At 45.4% G+C, this 8,001-nt stretch overlaps 2 pseudogenes; both read right to left on the bottom strand.

Moving 5' to 3' along the window:
• Positions 1 to 5,143: 5,143 nt before the first annotated feature.
• Positions 5,144 to 6,138, bottom strand: LOC148523998 (uncharacterized; annotated as a pseudogene).
• Positions 6,139 to 6,388: 250 nt separating this feature from the next.
• On the bottom strand, positions 6,389 to 7,801 carry LOC148523997 (uncharacterized; annotated as a pseudogene).
• Positions 7,802 to 8,001: the final 200 nt, after the last annotated feature.

Genomic DNA, 8,001 nt, shown 5'->3' with positions numbered 1-8,001 from the left:
TAGTTTGGCCAGTACCGCTTGCCCAAATATCTGTAGTTAAATGGATAGTCAGTACAATGTCATTTTCTAGGCAAAGAATAACTTTCTTTAACGTCTCGGTACAGGTGAGGAATTACTGGTCTTGTCAAGTATAATTGAGATGGAATTTGGTAGCTTGGACACATGACCTCAACTAATCGTCTAAAACCAGATAAATTGACGGCAGATATTGGACACAGATCTAATGCTAACATAGCCATCATGGCTTCAGTGATCTGCTGTGCAACAGGATGGCGGCTGTCATACTTGGTTCCTCTTGCAAATGTCACAATCAATTGTTGTTTGAAACTACTAGTCTTTTTGGTCTCCTTCTGTAATGAAGATTCATCCCCAGCAGCAGCAGCAGCCCTAGTGCACATGGATTCTTCTTTAGAATCTTGGATAGGGGAAAAGTCAGTTAGCCTTCACAAATTGGGTGTAGGACTACCTCTGATCACTCATGAGGAGATTGATGATGACATTGTTGGCAGTGGAGATTGCATGTGTTGGGATCTATCCATGCTGCTGGTAGCTGATGCTGGATGGCTTGTTCTAATTTTACATGATTTTCCAGATGTTAAATAATTTGCATGAACTCGATCCAAATTAAGTTTCAGAGAGGAGGTGCCTAGATGGTTAACATCTCTATCTTCACTTACTTTGGCTTTACAAATGGTAGGTACAGATGCCATGAAAAATGTCATGATTTGAGTAAAAATGATTCCACATGGAAGAAGTGGCTTTTTTAGTCTTATGCCCAGGCATTACAATGGCTTTCTTCTTATCTCTGGTAAGAACTGCTGCCAGTGGTGGCTGACTTACTTTGACACAAAGAACATCCTCCTCCTGAATTTTTTCTACTTATTCTTGTCCAACACAGTCATCATCAACATTCTCATTAGTGTCAGATACAGAATTATCTCCCTCATGCTGTTGCATTTCAAAAGAAGCATCCTCACTTTTTATGCCACCATCATTACTTTTACTGCTACTCATCCTCACATTTGCAGAGGGTGAAGAAATGGTGGAAGGAGGCTTCTCTACAGCTACAGTTTCAGAAACTTTAGACTCACACATAGCACTAATGGACACTCTTAGGGATAAATTTACTAAGATGGGAGTTCTATTTAAGAAGTGATGTTGCCCATAGCAACAGTATTTTGGGGGGGCAAATTATCTTGAAATCACACTGTCTCTGCTCTCATACACAAGTAACAAAATAAATGATGTACTGCGGTGTTGATAGATTAGATATCCTTGTGAAAAAAACAAGTGCAGTGAGTCACCCATTGTTTGAATCTTACATTATGCTAATTTACTCACTTAACTACTAACTAGAAATAACCACACGGACACCTATGTGGAATTAAAAGAGGACACAGATGAAATTTATTGATCAATTTGAAATTAGAAAGATGGTGGCAGTAAAAAAGCAGTGCTCCAAGGCCACAGCCCGGCAATATATTTGACTAAATAACTAAGAGGCGGATCCCCACTCGGCGCAAACTGGCCTGAGGTAGAACCATTCTCCCTTAATTGGCATAGCCCTGACCCCTCCCTAAGATGATGGCCCGGCGCTCCCCCCAAGGGGAATGACCAACTTGCCGCTATCAAAAGGCAAAAGCTACCCAGGCACTCTTACGCTATAATAGGCCACCTAGGAGCACTGCTTCCTGCCAGGCTGCACCTCCACCTGTTGGAAGGAAAATTTAAAATTGCACGGCCCAACAACATTTTCAATAATTGCATACAAAACAGCTTAGACAGGTGGGTGGGGTTCCAGAACTGGACAAGAGGAAGATCGCTCCTCTTCCAGACTATTTATAATGAATAGTAGGAGCCCTGCCCTCTATTGCTGCCATAGGCTATTATTTATATTGACACATTCCTGGCTATGCCCCCTCCTCTCATTTAACCCCTGGTGAACTAGCAATATTCCATCACTAAGCAGGGTGCTTATCTTTCCTCAAACTTATTCAAGTATTCGGATCTATGAAGTTAATTTTAGCAAACATACACAACAGCCTGTTTGCAGCACTGGATTGCAGGTGCTACCCCAAATCCGGGTGTGTTTGGATTCTCCAAAACTGAAACGCTCATCTGTGATATGAAGCTATCATTTAATGTTTGTGCCCACAATTTGTGCCATAAGGGGCTGATACAGACTTGAACACAAGTTGATTTGTAACTTGCATCTTTCTGCACTGCTCATGCCCCGGAATCATGTGTATGCAGACTAGTAAGCATTTCAGGAGCATCTCCTCTTGCTAATTAATTCATGTAACTGGCCTTAGCTGAGCATTCTTACATAGACAATGTTCAGCGAGGGTGTTGATGGAAATGCGAGCTATGTAGAGTTGTGTATTTTCGTTAATACTCCTGTTTACAGATGGATCTTTTGCACCACAAATAGCGCTGGCGCAAGTGTGCACATATGATGGTGATGTCTATGAAACAAAGCATATGGATAGGGGCCGCAAAGTAAGTTTAGGGGCAGGGCCCTCCTTCAGCATGTTTATCCCTGTATAGGGGCCATGCTCATCCCTGGATAGGGGCCTGCAGTGTAAGCTTTCATGGGCAGGGCCCTCCTTCAGCATGCTTATCTCTAACACTATCCTTGATTCCAGTGTTCCTTGAGTCCCTTTCAGCAACTCTGATACTGTGTCCTTGACCTGTGCATTGATGTTACAGATGTTGACACTGGTGCGTGACGTCGGATGGATATGAGAAGTGAGCAGTGGGTGTCCCTATGCTTGGGTAAGCTTTGGAACTATTAACATATTTTCGCAACTGCGGTCTGTGTGAAATCGCAGCTGCATTTCCATTAGCGTAATCTCTAAATCAGGCCCTAAGTTTGTTTCTGTATGTGTACTGTATTATAAAGGTACAATTTTTCTAGAGCAGTTTTAGCTCTATTGCATATACTCAGCCCATGTTTCTGGGTATTAGGTACAACAACACTTAGTCTGATTTCCTGCTCTTAAACTTTCAATCGTCAGAGGGGTGCCCTGTGTAACACCATGCGATAAAATACCTTCTTAATAAATTATAAGAAATAAAGACTCGGAGACATGAGATTTAGCAGAATAATTAGTTAGCAATTTATTAAAATGATCTAATGAGTATTAAATTAATCTAAACTGATTGAAGACATGGTAGCAAAGAAAGGACGGCAACATACAGCTTACTACAGACATGCAGCACACAGACATGCATACCAAGCGGACACCGCCTAAGATGCAGAGCAACCGGTAACTAAACTGTCAACAAAGGTATCCACTCAACCCTCTAACATATGAAGATGGGCGGTAGAACTGCGCTCTCGTTGACCAGGGGGCTGGTGTGTTGTGGTTTCGGGGTGCTGCACCTTTGTGTGGGAGTACCTTTCCCGCACTGAATATGTATGGGGGTAGGGGGGGTAAGATACGCTCTCCCTGCTAGTAGTGGTGATGGTGATGACTTGTGTGTGTGTGTTTGTGAGTGGTGTTAATTGGAATGTTTCTTCTGGTGGTGGTGGTGTTTTGGGAGTGAAAAGGAGGGTGTGATTGGGTATGGAATGTAGTTTGGAGTAATGTGAAAAGGGGAATAGGATAGGATCAAAATGAGGCCAGCGAGACACAGTAGTTTGGGGAAAAAATCTTTTATTGAGTAGTCACAATGCTGCTCTGTTGAGATCCCGGGCAGGTGGGTGGGGTTCAGTGATGAGTGGTGATGAGACTGGGGAGGTAGGTGGACCCTTTCAGGGGGCTCCTTCCCGTGCGGTTCAGTGACCTTGCACGTCACCCCTGCTAGACCTATGGTCGACAGTCTACGAAGTCTCATGGGGTGGGGGGATGTGCAGAGTGGGTTGGAACACTTGTGCGGCGTCCCACGTGTTGGTGCGAGTCTTGGCAGTACTTACCTGCCGGTAGGTTTTTTGTTATGGTTAAGCTGCAGGTTTGTTGGTGAGCTAACATGACTACCCACCCGGAAGGGTGATGACGCTATCCCCGGCAGGGTGATCCAGCGAACTTAACAAGTCAAAGAGGGTGAGCGCCCCCAAAGACTATAATACTACAAACTGAAAGAGATTTACACCCGAAGTGGCGACCTGCCATTCTTTCCCGCCAATGCGAAGGTCTGAACCAACGCACCACCACCATACCACTACTAAAACACTGAAGAAATAACCTGGAACAGATCCTCAACAAATATCAAAACCCCCCTCCTCCTGTCATGCACAACAACGCCACCACCAGAGGCTAACACATGCTTTGCGACTGCTGCATTCACCTTCTTTCTGGCTTCATCAATCGCCTTAACATTCTGCACACCATGCCAGACCAGCCAAGGCCAATACACGACCATACAAGAAGGCCATGCTGACGAAATCCTAGCAATATCGCCATGGAGCTCCTCAACTCCAACCCAGTCATCTTACCAAGATCATATCCATCTAAATGAATCAGCAAAACATCGGGAGTCTCAAAATGTTTTGCAGATTCTAAAAGTTTAGGACACAAAGCCAGCCACAATATCCCTCTCACACCAATCCACCGCACACAATCAGAGCAAGGAAAGGAAGGAGCACCACAAGCATCCATGAACTTAGCAGCCCAGAAAACATATGAATGGCCAACAATCCATACTTTTAGAGAATCAAGCTTAACACCTGAAGGGGGGAAAAAAAGAATGAAAAATTATATTAATTTGCAATTATAATAAATTAGTGGAGGATCTGCCAAAAAGAAAAATATTGGTGTAACCAGCTGCCAGGCTGAATTTTAGACAAGCTTCAGTGCCAATTCGAAGCAAACATAAAGACACGTGAGGGTAAAAGGGGGTGGGGAGGACGGGAGGGGGAAAGCAGAGAAACACGAATAACTCGGCCGGAGAAAAAGCCGAAAAACCTGCTGAGGGACATATGAATTGTAATTAGTGATGCAAATAAGCCGAATTAGGTCCGTCAGTTCAGGCAAAAATAAAAGGCCAAATGCCTCCAGACTTCCGCTGCCGCAGTGGCAAGTAGCTAATCCCCGAGTCAGGTAGACAGGACAAACAAGACACACAAGAACATACGTTGAAGGTAAACAAACAAATAACATAACAAACGAATAAACATAACATTATTAAATGTGAAATGCAATCAATGCAGAGGCCGAATATAGCGCTTATAACTGGAGGATTTCCAACGGCCTAAAGCCTTAATTTTGGATACAGAATATCCCGCTGAAGTAGCAGAAGTTGCTGCCCCAATACGAAACAAATGCGTACCGAAATCCTGTGGGGAGCGGCTGATACAAGAGACACAGCGCTTCAAAAGCCATCTGAACTGGTATTTGGCTAATGGAGAGCCATCTACATGCAGAAGCTAAGTCCGCAGTAGCAGGCCTGACCTGAAGATAACGCTTGGCCAGGGCAATGGGGCAAATACGCAAGTCCTTGGTAGGCACAAGCGAAATCCAACGGCCCCTACCCAGCTGATCAGTTTTGGAGTGCCTAAGCCTACAAAGCAATGACCTCTCCCCCACCAGAACATCAGTCTGAAGAAGCGCAGAATCGGTTCATTTAGAGGCTGCCACCAACTCCGAAATCCGGAAAACCCCATGAAAGGCCATAGAAAAAGCTAGTTTCAACAAATCAACTTCAAAAACTGAATAACCCACATCCCGTATGGACGCGAGGAGTAATGGAAGCAAGGAAATATCAATAAGACGTCTCTTGTCGGGTGCAACCGGAACCGAATGTGCCCAACCTTTCAAGGCCTTCTGAATCAGAAAGCTCTTTGTCAGGTCTGGAAGGCTTTTTAACTTAAAGAAAAATGAAATACCTGCCAAATAACGCAAAACCACAGCTCTGGATCTGCCAGAGACATAGAGATGCCAAATAAAAGAAAGCATCAACTGATGCCTGCTCTTACCTCCATGTCTGTGGCGACGGGAATACTCTTCCCACTCTTCCCAAGCATGGCGGTAAACTCTCAGAGTACCCAAGGCGAGAGACCGCTGTGCTAAGCCCTCCATGCCGGCTTCATGACCTGCCAAACATAAGAGGGGCAAAGCACACCAGTAGCATCAGCCCCAGGGGCCAAAGATCGAAACCTCGGCCACTGAAACAGAGAGAACGCATCAGCAATTCCATTCTCTGCCCCGGGAATATGCCACACCCTAAATGAAATATTGCAGCGCAAGCAAGTTAAGACTAACTGCACCAAAACTTACAACACTAGCAATGATTTAGCACGCTGCTGATTAATCGCATGCACAACCCCAAGGTTATCACACCTGAGCACTATGCTGCGATCACACAAATGTTCGCCCCACACTTCCAATGCAACCATGATTGGAAAGAGTTCAAGGAGCAACAGATCCCGTGTCAGACCCAAACACACTCATTCCTCAGGCCAAGGTGTTGAACACCAGGACCTGGCAAGGTAGCAACCAAAACCAGCTGAACCCGCCGCATCGGTGAAAAGCTGCAGCTGGAAGCTGTTGACAGCTGGAGCCATCCAAATGAGCACACCATTAAATTTATCAAGAAAAGATGCCCAAACGGACAGATACCTCTTGCTTTCAGAGGACAGGTGAACCATATGGTGCGGCCTGGACGCCCCAGCCGTGGACCGCTCCAGCTTCCGACAGAAAACTCTGCCAATCGGGATAACCCTACAGGCAAAATTCAACAGACCTAACATCGACTGCGCCTGCTGCAAAGAAATTCTTCTCACAGCCAAACATGTAGCAATCGCGTCGCGCAATTTCACCACCTTGTCCTGAGGAAGCCTGCAAACCCCTGCCGAGGTGTCAATCTCGATATCCAAAAATGATAGGCAAGCGAGAGGACCCTCAGTACTCTCATCAGCAACTGGTACACCGAAATGGAAAAACAGAGCTCACAAAGAAAACAAAAGAAACGCACAACGGTCTGAAACGGCAGGACCCACGCACAGAAAATCATCGAGATAGTGAGCTATCCCGTGACCCCCGCAAGATGTCTCCATGCACCAATGAAGAAAGGTGCTGAATCTTTAAAAAAAGACACAGGAACAGAGCATCCCATAGGCAAGCACTTGTCTATAAAATATCTTTCCCCAATGCAAAACCCCATGTACCTAAAGGAGTCATGATGCAGGGGAAGTAGACAAAAAGCCGATTCCACATCTATCTTAGCCATGAGAGCATCGGGGCCATATGACCTAACCATCTCCAAAGCCTCGTCAAATGACTGATACACCACCGAACAAAATTCCGGAGGTATAGCATCATTCGCTGATGACCCTGATGGGTATGACAGATGCTGAGTGAGCCTAAATATACCAGGAGACTTCATGGGAACAACTCCCACTGGAGAAATGATCAAATCCTCCAGCGGAAGTTGTTCAAATGGGCCTGCCATTCACCTGAGGCTCACCTCCTTCTGAATTTTGGCTTTTAGGACAACAGGCAACTCTCGCGCTGACCGCAGAGTCTTTGTTTCCAACGCTAACGTCACCCCTAATGGTTAACCGAAAACCAAAAGTGAAACCGGAATACAAAAAATGCACGTCCTCAAGGTTTGGATGCCAACCCAACCATTGGGTCATAGCATCCAACCACACTGGGGACGATGCCTTACTTAGCTCCGATATTCCCGGGTGGCTTGGAAGACTGCTGTCCAGACAGTCGGGAACAAGTGGACATGGGATGGGCTCTGCCGCAACGCAAACAGAGGTGACAAAAACGACACCGCTATTAATCAGGTGCACATACCAGATAATATTGAAGTGCTCCTCGTGATGAGTTATTAAATAGCAAGAGGCAAACATGCAGAAACCCACAATCCAATTACTAAAGGATTTTAAAGCATGTAGGCCAACTACTCTCTTGGCCGCCTTAAAATCCTTTTTTGTTGGTGAGCACAAAAATGTCCACGTATAGGCCCTTAGTTATCTTACGCTTACAGCATGGGTGCAAGCCACGCAAAACTGCTGTATTATCGTAGCGGACCCCCAGTGACCATTGAACG

This window comes from Taudactylus pleione, unplaced genomic scaffold, assembly GCF_031769625.1.
Source record: "Taudactylus pleione unplaced genomic scaffold, aTauple2 ptg000122l, whole genome shotgun sequence".
NCBI lineage: Eukaryota > Metazoa > Chordata > Amphibia > Anura > Myobatrachidae > Taudactylus > Taudactylus pleione.
The sequence above is the reverse complement of the archived record's forward strand: the minus strand, read 5'-3'. Positions and strand labels throughout refer to the sequence as shown.